Source organism: Phyllostomus hastatus, unplaced genomic scaffold (genome assembly GCF_019186645.2).
Source record: "Phyllostomus hastatus isolate PE091 unplaced genomic scaffold, TTU_PhHast_1.1 phas_scaffold_78, whole genome shotgun sequence".
Lineage (NCBI taxonomy): Eukaryota > Metazoa > Chordata > Mammalia > Chiroptera > Phyllostomidae > Phyllostomus > Phyllostomus hastatus.
Genome location: NW_025334041.1, coordinates 91144353 through 91160752, shown reverse-complemented (window position 1 = coordinate 91160752; position 16400 = coordinate 91144353).

Below are 16400 nucleotides of genomic sequence, written 5' to 3'. Positions count from 1 at the left end.
AGAACAAAACATGAACTTGAAGATGCCAGAAAGAGGGAGACGGAGGTGGAGATGGAGAATTGGTCAAATCAAGAATCCCAGAAAATGTTAGCTTTGGAAACAATGATAGGATGTGGCTACTCTGGAAATGGGTAGAAAGAATGAAGGAAAAAGCAAAGACTAGATGATTATGCAGAAAAAACTGAGACAGTGGAGACACGAGCTGAGGCCTTGACATTCTCAGCACATTAGTTGTACAAGTCATCTCCAGCTCGGGAGAGCTCCTAAGTTCTTTGGAAAGAGTGAAAAGTATCTGGAACAGCTGCTTTGAAGAATTCGATAGAGAATCAAGAGGAATAAAAAGGCTGCTGTAACAACAAAATGACTTAGGAATCTGAAAAACAAACATGCCTGGATAATGCATTGGGTACAAACTGTTTTCCTCCAGAAAAGTCTTTACAAGTCCCTGCTGATTGTAGAGCTTGTTGGAACATCTATCTGAATGTCTGAGTCTGATAGAAATCTTTGGCCGACTAACTAATGGCTGGTATAACTATTAGCATGCACTTCTCAATACCGAGAGAAGCAAAATTTTCTACCCACATTAAGCTATTAAAATCCTAATTATCCCCTTGGAGACTGGCCCTCTCAATTTTAGAAAGGCTTGCTCCTTTACAAAGAAAGGAAATCACACACATACTCATTCATATACACCATGAATAAAATAAATCGATCTTCATTTCCTCATCCAGTAAATATTCTAAGTCACCCCTTGACACATTGACTTTCTGGTAATCCCATCATTGATCATTCCAAACAAAGTAAGCTTTCTACCCATTCCAGTGACAGCAGCAGCTGGTTTTTATTGGAAGATGCATGTATGTCAACTCCAGAGAACATTTACTCCGGCTCCCTCTGCCTCTCCTACCATTGTGTGGCCAATTGTGAATGAAAGGTCAGTTCCTTTCCTCCTGGAATTTTGTGGAGAGACTGAGAAACTCATTTCCTGTGGAAATGAAGGCTGAAAGCCCTGGCAGGGAAGAAGACAGTTCTCCAGAGAGGAGTAGGGAAAGGTTGGCAGGGGGAACAATATAAGAGACTCATGCCAGAAGCAAAGTACTGAATGTCGAAGGTACCTTCTTCCAGTCCCTCAAGGGCTTCTCTGTGGGCTTGAGCTCTCAGCAAATGGCAGTCTATGTGAAGCAGCAAGCAGAGTTGCCCTCACTTGGTCCTGAGAACAATGGCTGAAAAACTCAGCCTGGAAGGCACCAGGTCGAACAGAAGCCCGATGGCAGGTTGCCCACAGGGGAACCCAAAACCGAGCGAAGGTTGGAAGAGGTTCGGGAAGCACAGCCATGCTTTGACCAAAGAGTGAACATCAGTAGAAAGAAAGGGAATTAAAGCCTTCCTGTGCAATCATCCCTACACAGAAGTTTAAGTTCAGACACTCAGATATACTCTACAAAACTGAGAATTTCCATCATTTTGCTTTTGGAAGGCTGGTGTTAGATTGCAGTCAGATGTATAGTTTAGTATATACAGATCATATCATATTACATGTGGCTATAATTGTTAAAGCTACTTTGCTGTTCGCAAAATGTCCTGAGTAGGAAATGACCGTCTCCCCAGACAAGTGATGACTGAAGGAGCTGGAGTTACCATCACATCCAAAACCATGTTGGAAACCCTGCGACATATTACCCTTCCTTCCACTTCTACCTGACTCCCCAGACAAATCCATCAAGAAGCCACAGCATTATCTGTCGCAGCATTATCTATCACAGCAAAACACAGGGAAGACACTTTAATGTTAATCAACATGGAAATTGGTTTTAAAAATCATGGTCAGCATGTTATGGAGTACTATGCAGCCATGAAAAAGAAAGGGAAAGCACTGTGTGAATTAATAGGTGAAAATGTCCATATTGTTCAGTTAAAAAAAATCATTTGCCCAAAACTATGTCTGGAGTCAGATGATTTCATTTTTATAAAATAAAATAAAAATTATTCCTTTCTTGAGACCCCAAGGGTATACTTGAGGAACAATAAGCAGCCTATTTGGCTAAGGCCCAAGACTCATCCTGCTGGGTTGGGTTGAGTATATACACACTGAGTGAATCTAGAGGTGGTGAATCACAGCCAGTTCTGGCTCAGAGAGGTTGGAAGAAGGTAGGTCTAAGAGAAGGATGGACAGGAGCAAGGAAAAGACAGGAGAGATGCTATAGGGAGAGGTACTACTTGGGGGAAGTGTCCTGCCAGCTACTATTCAAGTCATGTAGGGCTGTGGTGTGACAGCCACTGCTACAGCCAGTCTTTTTAGCTCAGAATTTTATATATATATATTTTTTTTTTCACATTCTGGAAAAACAAAGCTCATTAGTGAGTTTTAGCTTTATAAATTGTCATAAGAACTCTTATTTGTTTGTTTTAAACCACTGTAGAAGGAAGATAACAGAGCTAGTGTTTGCTGCCTTGAACACCAGAAACCTCACTGTGTGTTCTTAAAGAAAAACCCAGAGAAAGGTGAGAAAGAAGGCAAAAATGCTTTGAACTTAATGGAAGTTCATGTACACATCCCCATGTGATTAATAATAGGTAGTTTTGTACCAACATCATCTCCTACAATTGTTTCATTATCTTCCAGGACTGTCAAAGGCTTTATCACGAGCCTTTATGTCCATATAAATGTGGCAGGTTTGCATTTGATATGGATAAGGCTCTGTAGAAAAACCATTCGACAATAGTGTTTTTATCCTTTTATAATTAATGGGAAAATCTGTACCTTGATGGATATCAGTGCACAGACAAATTTATTCCAATTTAAGGCCTTCATTACTATCCCAGTAGTCAGATCACAAAGGTCCTCATTTCAGCTTCCTTATCAGCAAAGAGCAGGGCATTTAAAACATAGCATCAAATAAACAAAATATTTTAGATCTAATGATTTGTTTCATAGGTCCCATTTAATAAGAACGGATTCCCTTCTCAATAAAAAATATACTTCTGGATTTTCTGTGTGTTTAATTTTTAAATACAATATTTTCTGAATTACCCAAAATGTTTACAATACTTTTTAAAATTTGTGACCATAAAAATTATTTACAAAAAAAAAATAATAGAGCCAATAACAAACAGACTGGTTTTAAGAAGCTTCAGTCTGTATCCTGATTCCCTTCTGCTGTGTCCTCCCAAGGAAATGTCAGGGTGGCCCCTCAAGTGAGAAAGCTAGTTTTAATGGTGGGGTCAACTTTGATGACTGGTCTGCCTGGCTGAGCTGATGGCAGTTGTTGACATCCCTGGAAGAGATCATGTCATCTCAGCAGTTTCCACCATTTGTTTTTTGTTGTTGTTTTTTAAAGTACCTCGGTAAGAGCTTCAGTTGCCGCTAGCTTCTACTCATTTTGTCACCATAGCCTCTTTTTCCCACAGAAAACAGAATATGAAGTGTCCAAAAGGTTATTTCTCAGTTAGGGTCGAATCAGAGAAACAGTAGATCAATAGGGGCGACTTAATACGGAGAACCAGTTACCAAGATGTTGGAAGAGCTGAGATTCCAACAGTGACAGTGCTGCCACGCAGGGATTAGCAACAGCGGGAAGTCACCACCTCCCCTAGGCAGGGGGGAGAAAATTTTTTACCAGGGCTCAAATCCAGGGCTGCCTGGTGAGAGATGATTCCACAGCCAGAGAGTCTTTCTTAGAGGAGCTGGACCACGCAGGAGGGCACAGCCCCTGTTGCAGAGGCCACTTGATGCAGATAAAGGGGATGGAGGAGAAACACCAAGGCTTTTCCATTCCACCTCCATCTGACCTCTTACCTGTGCCTCTGATGAACTGAAGCTACCCAGAGGCCCCTGGCAAAGGAGCCTGGGGAACAAGCAAGGGACCATTGAGGCACCATGTCCATTCTCAGTTTGACCCACTCACTGTCGCCTGCCACTTGAATTGTGCAGCATCTTCTAACTTGTGAGCAGTTTTCACACAGTCTCCACACTGCTGCTTAAGACTCCGCAGTGGCTCCTCAAGATCCTCAAGTGCATTCCAAGCCAGCTTCACCGTCCTCCTGCTCTGATCTGGCCACCATGTGGCACTTACCTCTTCTAATTGCTGTCTTCAATTCTATGCTGTCGTCAGACTAAACCTTCTTTTCTTTTTAGACTCAACCTCCTTATAAGTTAGTTTTCTTTATGAAATTTTTCAAAAATCCAGAAAGCCATGGAGAGTAATATAGTTAATACCCATGTACCCACCATCAAAAAATAGGAAACTTTGCACAGTCAAAGCCCACTGTGTGACCTATCCATGATTACTCTCCCCTCTTTGATCCACAGCCAATGAAAACTACTGTCCTAAATTTGATGTTTTTCATTTCCAGGTATGTTATAATGATTTTATTACATATGTTAAGCATCGCTTAATGTTAAATGATAGTGTAAGCTTTTCAGATATTATATATAGATAATATATTATATATCTTCTTTGGCAACCTTTTTTTTATTTAATATTATACTTAAGAAACATATACTGTTTATTTATACATGTAGTTCATTCATTTTACTATTCTATTCTATGTAACTGTACAAGAATTTATCCATTTCCTTGAATGATGATGTAAGTTGTTTCCAAATGTTTGCTATTATAAACAGTGCTGCCATCAGCATTCATATTCATGTCTCATTATGCTGGACTTGCAAGTATTTCTCTGAGACACACTTCTGAAGCAGAGGTCCATGGGGTAGGTACCATTCATTTTGAGGGTATTGGCAAATTGCTCTCCAGAAGAGATTCCTACCAGCAGGAAAATAAAAGTTCCTGTTGCTGTATGTTCTTACCAACATTCAGTGCTGTCAGTATTTCTTTTTTAATTTGGCAAACTAATACATGTTAAATTATGTTTTACTGTGGTTCCAATATTTTTTTCTGATGACCAGCAAAGTTGGGAATCACTTTATGGCTGTTAGTCATTTGAGTTTTCTCCTTCTGTGAATTACTGGGTAACATTCTTCACACTATGTTGGGATGTTTACCTTTTCCCTTTTTATTTGTCTGAGTGGACCTGGAGGCGGCATAGCCAGAGCCACTCATACTCAGCATTGGTGGATGGCCTGGAACCTATGACTTGCCTAGTAACAAATTTCAAACACTTATTCGAAAGGACAAAATAAAAATATACATTTGGGGGAAGCAGGGAAAGGGAGTCACTATATTTGTTCTGAAGAACAGGTATCATTAGAACATTAAAGACCCGTTAATGTTAAATTTTAAGGTCTTTGATTATGGAGGGACTGATTCCTCATCACAGGCCCCACCCACTTTTGGGCCTATGCAGATGTTAACATTATGCTTTACTTACTACAGATATTTCTCTCTTTTTAAAACATAAAATATGGCAGACAAAACTAAGACCTCCCCTCCCAACCCTTCCTCTTATCTTCCCAGAAATCAGCCCAGCCTCCCAACCCATACCTTCCTTTGCAGAGCTCTAGCTCTATTGTCCTAAGGTTTGCTTTTAACATTTCTCATGCATGTTTTTATATTGTAAAAGAGCGCATGTACTGTTTTATGTTTAAATTTACAGGGACAATTTCATGCTATATGTATCCTTCAGGAACTTGCTTTTGCAATCAACCTTGTTTTTGAGATTTATCCATGTAGATCTAGTTCATTCACATTAAATGTGAATAAGCACATTTTATTTACCCATTCCCTTACAGGCGAACAGTTACATTGTTCCAGTATTTTGCTGTTGTAAACAGAGCTGCAATGGATATTCTTATCCTCACTCGTTGGGCACAGATGCTGGAAGGATTCATGGGAGTTATTGGCATACATATTTTCTGAACTTCTTCATAATGAACTCTGAAATGACTAAATGAATATTCTACTTATTAAAATAAAAATAATTATTCAAGGACATAGCTACCATTCTATGAATTTGTGTGGTCTCGAATGTCTCTGAATAGGTATGGTTTGATCCTTAAGGGTATATTAACCTAAAACCTATCCTAAGATAATAGATAGTACTAAGTCAGTGATAATGATTAATCTTTTCACCTTAAAAAAAGAAATAGAATTTTATGGTATTATCTGGCCCTTATTTGTCTTTTTACGTGTACATTCTATCCCCCCAATTAGAACATGAGCCCTTTGTCAGAAGTGACTGTGTGTTAGATTCCTTAGAATTCCAAGCAAGTAGGAGGGTGCACTTTGTAGAGTTTAAACCCATTGGTATTCAAAGTGTACACCTTAAACCAGCGCCCTTGGCATCACCTAGGTGCCTGTTAGAAATGCAGAATCTTAGGTCCCAGACCTACTGAGTCAGGTTCTGCATTTTAACAAGAGCTCAGGTGACATTAAAGTGTGAATAACACTGGTATAAATTAAATGTTCCCCGGACCTTATCAGTTGGTGTGGTTCATTATGATTGTTTTAACCTTAACAAGTCATATTCCCTACTCCTACTTTACTTGTTTTCAAGGACCTTAACCATTACTGTACCATATGATGCATTATCCAGCATGCTGTAGGGCATAGAAAAAGGGCATTTTCAGATGGGTGAGTCAAAACATCTTCCTGAAGGAGTTGATGTCTAAGCAAGTCTCAAAGTCCTCATAGTCATTAACCAGTTAGAGAAGGGAAAGGTGTTCTAGGTGGAGGGAGTCAAGGGAGACAAAAGCATGCATACTTGAAAAAGGTTTAGGGAGCTCCAAGTAATTGAGTGCATGTAAAGAAACAGCAAAACAGGAAGCTGAGAACAGATTATGAAAGATTTTATTTACTAAGCCAAAAAGTTCTGTTTTTATCATTCAGTCAGGCTGGGAGAAACTAGTGAAATGTTTTTGGTAATAAATGACACAATTATATTTGTAACACAGATAGGTCACTCTGGAAGCAGTTTCAAGACTATGTTTGAAAGAGGCTGGACTGGCAAAAAACTGACAGATGGAAGGGGGCCAGCTTTGCAGAAGTGACTCACAGACAAGGTTGCCCTTTGTGGCATAACCGTTTAGGATCTATGGGACTGCAGATCTTCATAGATTGCTGACCTGTGATGGAGCTGACAAGAGTGAGCTTCAGTCACTCTTCTCCAGGTTGGGTGTTGTAAAAGATGATTTACAGGCGCTTTGGTAAGTCAGTGCTCCAGTTGCTCAGGATGAACACATTTCTATGGAAAGTAAGAGGCTTAACACAGGCAATGCATTGGAGACATGTGTGCTCATTCATTCACTAAACATTCGAGTATCATATGTGTATTATACCTATAGAAGAATAAAAGCATCATGGTAAGCTCATAAAGCTCCAAAGGGCTGGGAATCAAAAACTCCAGTTTCTTAGTGCATGGATTTTATAATTTCACTTTTATACTTGAGTATAACCCAAGATTGAACCCTGCTTCACCCCATTCCAGGAACCACTTTGAGAACAACAGGGAAGGAAGAACCCTGGGAAGCCTAGAACACTGATCCACTTGAACCCAGGCTCAGGAGTCCCGAGATGAGCCACAGTATTTGAAGGTACACCATCCTCTTCTCGATGCTACTTGTCTGTCTCAAACTCCATGCCGCTGAAGCAGCAAAAAGAGGTGGGTTCCATCTCCTGTTTGGTAGGGATAGAACACCCGTGAAATGACCACCACATTGACAACAACTGACATTTGGTGAAACTTATTTTATCCTAAGCCCTGTATTTAATACTTTATTTACAGCATCTCACCTATACCCCATGAATCCATGAGGTAAAAAGTGTTATCTTTTTTAAAAGATTGTATTTATTTATTTTTAGAGAGGGAAGGGAGGGAGATAGAGAAACATCAATGTGCAGTTGCTGGGGGTCATGGCCTGCAACCCAGGCATGTACCCTGACTGGGAATCGAACCTGCAACACTTTGGTTCACAGCCCGTGCTCAATCCACTGAGCTACGCCAGCCAGGAAAAGTGTTATCTTTAACAATGGTCTTATTGAATTATAAAACATATAGAAAAGTATATAAAACATACCTATACCAATCTGTAAACTCCTGGAGGATAAGGAGTATCTTATTCATCCGTATGCCCCCCTAAGCATCTGGGACTGAGCCTTAAAATACTACCTAATATTGTTAGGTGGTTAACTAATAAACTAATAGCCAAAAGAAAATAAATGGTCATTTGTCTTAATAGTTCTCAGTTTTTGTGCAGTTCACTATCACCTGTGGAACCTTGAATGACACAGCTGCCCACGCCCCATGCCCAGAGATCCTGATGCAATGGGAGAATCTTTCATCAGTAGCTGGATTTTTGACCATACCAATATTTTCACTCACTTTTAACTTCATGCTCTTCTTCAATGAAAAATGTTTGCATGAACTTCACTAAATATAAGGTTAGAAGCTGTGTGATAAGTATCTATCATCTTTTTCCTTCTAAAATGATTTTTCTTATACAACTCCTTTCAAATACTTAAATACTCTAGGGAATATCAGTAAATGGGTTTTTAAACCCACACTTTCAACATTTTTACATCAAAAAGGATGTACAAACCCACACTTTCCACATTTTTACATCAAAAAGGATAGCTACTAGGTTGAGAAAGAATCCATTAAGATTATGAATAGCAGTAATATCCAAAGAATTTACAGTAGTATTTTATAACAGTAATACTCTAAACAGCACTCTAAAATGTGCTCTATTTTTATTAATATTCTATTATGACAACACTGTAAGTGTAACGTTTTTGGAAATGATGTCTATTTATGTCCGGAACTGTTATAAATATACCAAATTTCATGCCATCAATTTCATTTATTCAATTATTCATTTATCCCACAAATGTTAGATGAATACTATACTAGGCACTAGAGATACAGTTTAGAAAATGGGACATTATAATGGATATGATAAGAGCAATATTACACATATACACAATACACTGAAGGGGCTTAGAAGAGAAGCAAAAATTTAAGCGGGTCGGGGAGAATATGGAGAAGACATCTGTGAAGGTTTCCAGGAGGTGTTTTTCTTGAGCTTTGAATTTTACCTTAAGAGGAAAAAAAACTCCTAGGTTAAAGAGTATGTGTCAGAGTTCTTAGTCATAAGCAACAGAAATTCACATTTGTTGATTAACAAGAAAAGTAATTTGTTAACTGGGGAAGTAGGGGAAGGGTCAAGTCAAGGAACATGTATAAAGGACCCATGGGCAAAGACAACCACAGGGTGGCGGAGGATTGAATGTGGGAGGTGGGGGTTGGGTAGGGCAGGGGAGAGTAAGGGGGAAAATGGGAAGAGCTGTAATTGAACAACAGTAAAAAAAAAAGGTAATTTGTTAAATATTATGCTAGGCAGCTCAGAATTTCCTGCATGACTCAAGAACCAGGCTCAGAGTCCCTGCAGCCAGAAGCATCTCCCAAAGTCATGCCACAGGTATAGTCCAGTGAGGATGCTGCTGAAGCTGGTATAATCAGTGCCACTGACCCAGAATGTAAAACAGCAACTGGCCCCTGCTGCCTCAGAAGTTTAGCTTTGCTGCAGTTGCTACCGTCACTGTCAGAAAAGTTCTCAGTTGTTCCTGCTTTCATGTGTCATTAGTTCCTAATTCAAAGTCTGGGGAGAGGTTTCTGCTTCACACAGCCTAGACCACATGCTACACCTAGCTGCAAAGGAAGCTAGGAAAGTGTTTGCCTAGCTTCCTTTGCTGCATAACAACCACCCCAAAATTTAGTGGTTTAACCTCGAGAACCATTATTATATGTCAGGATTCTGTAGGTTGACTGACCTCAATGGGACAGTCCTCCTCCAAGTGGTATCTGCTGGGTCTAAAATTATCTGAAGGCTCATCTGCCTAGAATGTCCAGGATGGCTCATTCATATGGCTGGCTGTGGGCTGGAAGCTCAGCCAGCTACCTAATACTCTGAGCTACTTAATATCATTTCAATATTTTTTAAAGTTAATCAGCCAATGTTGACTGGTGGAGCATTATTTGGTTAAGGAAAAAACAAGACTGAGAAAGATGGAACTTGAGCAGGTCAGTTCTCCTCCATAGGGCCGCATCCACAGAGACTGGGCTTCCCACAGTGTGGGCTCTCAGGGAAGTTGTATGTCTTACATGCTGTCTCTCTTCCAAGAGGGAGCATTTTAAACAGCAAAGTCAGAAGCTCCAGATCTCTTAATGCTCAGCCTGAAAAGGTTCACAGCACAACTTTCACCCATTCTATTGGGCAAATCAAGCCAAAGGCTAGCATACACTCAAGGAAAAGTGGGATAAACCCAATCTCAAAATGTAAAGAGTAGCAAAAAAATTTTTAAAAATCTGCAGTTGTGTTTATTTCCCCACACTGGCACTTTCAGTTTTTTCACTGGAGAAAGGCTTTGTCTTTCACCTGGATACATGAGCTGACAATTTTCCCAAACATAGGAAACAGGTTCAGATGGTGAGTTCTCAAAAAAAGAATTAAAAAGACAATTGTTCACTGTCAGAAGCCGGAAGAAGGACACTCCAAGCAGAGGAGATGGTACTGGAAAGTCACAGAGAGGGCTTCAGCTGGTACTGCCACTTAAATAGTGCACTACTAATAATGCAGTTCCCACTGTTTTCTTGCTAACACTGCATTAGAAGAGCACCTTGTTGAGCAGAGTTGTAATTCTACTGTGTTTGCGCATATTAGAGGGTTTAAACTCATTACCATTGATTTGGAAGTTGCAGTCCTTGTTCGTTTTCTCCTTTCTACATCTTTAAAACCCTTTACAAGATCACTGTTAATGCAAGCTCCTCCAGAATTGGAAAGTGCATTTGACAGTGACTGCCTAGGGAATGCAGTAATTTGGAAGTAAACGTAAGGGAGATCCAGACCTCATCTGTACACTCGGATGTTTTTCAATAGGGCAGAAAAGCAGAAAGAATAAACAAGTATCAACCACCTAGATTTGGTTCAATCAATTGCTAGCATTTTGCCACATTAGCTCTTTCTCTATGTATATGAGGATTTTTGGTGAATCATTTTAAAGTAAATTACACACATCATGACATTTTAGGCACCTTTAAACAGTAAGGATGTCCTCATACATATTAATAATTTCATCGTTATATCTTTAAAAATTAATAGTAATTTCTCAGGAGAATTTAATGGCAGTCCATATTCAGATTTCCTCAGTTATCCCCCAAATGTCTTTTATAACTGGTTTATTCAAATAAGGATCCCATAGAGAACCCCACACAGCATGTGGTTGTTATGTCTCTTAAGTCTCTTTTCATCTAGATGATCCCTTCTGAAGTTTTTTGTTTCGTAGAATAATCTACATACTAGATTGGTATGACTGATTCTTTGTAGTCTGGTTTAACTTGTTCCTCCAGTATTTCCTGTAAACTGGAGGGCAGATTTAAAAGTTTATTTAGATTCAGGTAAAATATACTTGGCACGAACACTTTGTACTCCTGCTATCTCCTTGCTGCTGCGATCTGCTTATTTCATCCGTGTTCTCTGCACTTCACGTTGCATCACATCAGGAGGCCATTGTGTACAGCTGTCTTTGTCTTTTAGTCTGGGGAGTGGGGAGCAAAAGTAATGAACGGCAGGAGGGATGAGGCAAAATAGTCTAAGACAGGGTCAGAGTGGAACTGAAGGTGTGAAGAGAAGTGAGACCCAGCTCCCAGGGATACTGTGTGCTTCTGGATTTTTAGCTTTGAGCTGACTGGCTCACCTAAGAGGAGAGTCACTCATCTTGATAGTGTTAATGGAGGCAAAGAGCCTGGCTAGGATCTGAGGACATGTCCTCCTCCTGTACCTCGGAGAATAGGAAGGTCCCAGCAGAGACCCTACACAAGTCTCTCACGCCCTGCTCTGGGAGAGGTCTGGTCTGATTTCCTAGTTGGAAAAGTACAGCAACATTTACTTCATGGGATCTCCAGAACAATAAGAATTAATGGTTTGGTGCACTTAATATGTGCCCAGAGGCCAGGACACTGGAATTGTTGCCTCTGTTAGTTCTCATGAGCCAGTGGAGGCTCAAAATGGCAGTAGGGAGTTTTCTGGAAAGCTTGGGTGGCAATTTGTTTCCTGGATTGATTTTTAAGCTTTTGGAAGCAGTAGCAGACACTTGAAGGACCCAGGATTCGTGACCCACTGGATGGGTTTATCCAAGACAGTACAGGAGCAACTGGCACCTTCAGGGGAATCTGGGCCAGAGTTTCTCAACCACAGCTCTACTGTAGTTTTTGGCTGAATCATTCTTTGTTGTGGAAGTCATCCTTTGCATTGTAGGATGCTTAGTGGCTTCCCTGGCCTCTACCTCCTAGATGCCTGTTACACCTCCACTCAAGTTGTGACAGCCAAAAGTTAATTAATTTTAAAAGACATGGGAGTAAAAAGGAGAAAACTGTATTTGAACAATGATTAAAATAAAATTTAAAAAATTTTAAAAGACAAAATAGAAAAGTAATCAAGGATAGGATAACTATAAAATCATTGAAGAATATGATATGTAGCAAAGCCTCAAAAAAGGTAGTAACAATTAACTATTTAAGTATTTTTCTAGAAACAGTCCATTGATTTAAGAGAATGTTATTCATTCAACAAAAATTATTGTCATCAACCATGTGCCAGGCAATGTTCTTGAAGTTGGGAATATAAAAAAGGATAAGACAGATAGAAATCCCTGCCCTTGTGGGAGTATAATTTGCATAAAACTATCTTTGTCACATTTCTCTGGATCCTACTACCACACAAAGTTAAAGACAGATGTAAGTTTTCCATAAAGATAATAGTCTAGTTCAGCATTGTCCAATAGAAATAGAATTTGAACTACACAGGTGATGTAAAATATTCTAGTAGCTACATTTTTAAAAGTAAAAAGAAACAGAAGAAATTAACTTCAAAAGTATTTAATCAAATATATCTGACATATTTTAAAATGCAATCTATGTCTTTAAAATATTAATTTTTGTACTAGGTCTTCAAAATCCTGGGGCACATCTCAGTAAAGACTATGCACATTCTGAGTTCTCAATAACCACACGTGGTCAGTAGCTTCCATATCAAACAATGTAGCTCTAGTTATTTTTTTAAGTAGCACATTTAATTAGCCAGTGACTTCCATGATGGTCATGTCAACAGACTAATAAAGCCAAATAAAGAGGAGTCAAATTTAGGCACTAGCTCTTCTTCCCCTACATTTAGGAGATGTCCTTAGGGTCCTTACTCTAAATGTTATGTATTGCAATATTAATTACCGCCAGAAGCCTACCCTTAAAAACTTGATTTCTGGGAAGCTCTATACTGACCTGACATATTGAATATTTGTCCAGAATGTTCTAGCTACCCAGTAGTCTAGAAAGTATCAAAATATTACACTTTAATTTTTATCATTTGTGCAATAAACTTGATAAGGAAGTCCTAGAAAGACCAATGGGAATGATTAAGAAACAAAATCTCTGTTGCTCATCACATTTTTACCAAGTGTAAAATGGTAAAATGCCCATAAAACCAGCAACAAAAACAATAGCAATAAAAATGTTTAATTGAATTTTTATTATAAAACAAGTTTCCTTTTATACTGTTACTCCATATGATTAACACAATTTATATCTAACATGAATGTTTATCTTCAGCATATCTTACATTATAACCATAACCAGCTGAACATATAGAAAACATGGGTCCCAAATACTTTTGGTTTTTTATGTGCTTTAGTTAAGAAGAGAAGATTGTATCAAAGAAGAAATAATGTGGAGTAAAAATGGAGTTTACTGTGTATTAGGAACATGAAACCTAGTTTGCCATTCTTAACAATCCAATTGGATGACTGAGGACACAATTGTCATTTAACCTCTTAGAACATTATGAACCTTACCCATAAAATTGGCGAGGGAGAAACTGCTTTTTTGGACTAGAAGGTTTCTCAAGCTGCTGAAACTTTTTCAAGGCTTAAATCTATATGCATAGTATTTTAGATTATAGTGAAGGTTGTTCAAGTTATTAACTATACTCACTGTGAGAAAAAAACTCTATTAGAAAATAATTTAAACAAGAAAATGAGAAAAATGTTTAAATGATAAAATGGGGCAAATTTTCTTTTACCCATGAGGAAATCGAGGGAGTGTGATACTACTCTTCTATAAAGTGAGAAGGCCAAATGGTGAATCAGGAGATCAAGGTTCTAGTCCTAACATCATCTCCAACGTTTTAATCTTGTACAAATCTCAAAATCTGTGATTATGCCTTCTGTAAAATGTCATTAATAGGCTCTACATTGATCTGTATGAGAATCAGAAGAGGTAATATACTTAAAGGCACTTTGAAAAGTTCCACGAATCTCAGCTTTTAGCCTTAGCAGATACATCGGGAACTATCTCTAAGATGCTGTTCATAATTCGGTTTTAAACTAACTTGTTCTGGAAAAGTTATTTTTCACCCATGAAAAAAACGAATATAGAACATATTCATTTTTGGAAAATGTTCAATTATAGAATATATCACAGGATTATAAAACAAACATCCATGTACCATCCACCTAGAATTAAATGTAAATGGTTTGATCAAACATCAAGTTGTACACCTTAAATGTATACAATTATTTGGTCATTATATCTCAATAAAGCTGGAAAAATATAAATGGTTTGTCACATTTACATCAGATTTTTAAAGATATAAAACATTGCAATTATAGATAAAGTCTTCTTTAATACTTTCTGACCAATTCCATACTAGCCCATAATGAATTTTGTGTATATTATTCCAGTCCATAGTTTATACTTTATAATAAAATGTATATTCATAAATAATAAAATATTGGTTTATTTATAAAGTAACATTCATTATAAAATTCATATTTATTCATTCTGAAAATTAATTCACCTTTGTTTTTATAATCTAACTAGACTGATACTTATAGCTCTAGTTTAAGTGCTGAATAGTAATCCACTATGAATATATCACAATTTAATTATCCACTAAAAAGTGTTATTTAGCCCTGGCTGGTGTAGCTCAGTGGATTGAGCACAGGCCTGCAAACCAAAGGGTCACTGGTTCAACTTCCAGTCATGGCACACGCCTGGGTTGCAGGCCAGGTCTCCAGTAGGGGGTGTGTGAGAGGCAACTACACACTGATGTTTCTCTCCTTCTCTTTCTCCCTCTCTTCCCCTCTTTCTAAAAACAAATAAATAAATTTTTTAAGTACTATTTAGCCAGAAAGCATTTACTGGATTATACAATAAAATCATAGAAAAATATTTGTATGTGGAAAGGGCCTTGGAGATCACCTAGTGCAGTGTTTCTTAAGCTGGTATTCATAGACCCTCTTCTATTAACAAGCTTTAAATTTAAAAAATTTGAGTGTCTGTGGGATGAATATTTTCTACAGAAAGGGCCAAAGCTTTGACCATGTTCTCAAACAGATATATGTGCTAAATACAGTGGTTACTTGCCTAATAAAGTTGAGAATCTGTGGTATAGCTCCTTTCTCATTTGACATACATAAGGTCCAGAGAGGTTAAGTAATTTACACACAACCAGTGATTTTGAAAAAATAGTGATTTGAATAGAACTTGTTCATAGAATCAGATCTATATGTATTGCTTTTCTAGAGCAGCATATTGCCGGGGTTTGGTGCTTGCTTGTTTGTTGATTTCTTATACAATATATGAGAGTTTAAGTTTCTTTCAACTTTGAGTCTATAAAGTACAATTTTATTTTTTATTTATTTTAATTATTATCCACTGCTGGTGAGATGATAAAATTGGTACCTTCTTGCATTACTGGTGGTATTGTAAATTGGTATAGTCTTTTGAGAAAAACTTTGAGATGATGAAGTGCCAATAAAATATACACAGACTCTTGGCTCAATCATTTTTATATTCAGAAAAAAATCCTAAAATTGGACAAAGCCATATGTAAAAAATGTTCATCAAAGTATTATTTGTAATAATGGAAAATATCTACTAAGAAGATAATGGATAGATCAGTCTGTCTACTGCATTGAATACTATGTAGGCAATTAAAATTAAGGTTTTATAAAATGTTAGGCAATAGTAGGAAATGCTTACAACACAATGTTAAGTGAAAAAAAAAGGAATACAAAATCAAATGATAACAACTTTGTAATAAGTCTGCACAGAAGAAAAACTAGAAGTAAATACAACAAATAATAACTGATCATAAATGTTTTTCTTTTCTTGATGTAAAATCTTGGGCAATGTAGCAATGGTCATAATTTTTAAAAAGTAAACACAGTACCCAAATGCAATGAATTTTAATAAGTATATTTCCCACAGATTCATCATCTTAAAAAAACATTCAGAGATGAAGACTTTCCTTTTGTAACACAATTTCATAAGCATTGAAATGCTGTCTTCAGAATTATGGTAAGGTTACTAACTACAATTGGTTGATTGTATACACAAGTCACTTGGCCAGATAACTACTCTATTTCCATGTACAAAGGTGGACACTGACT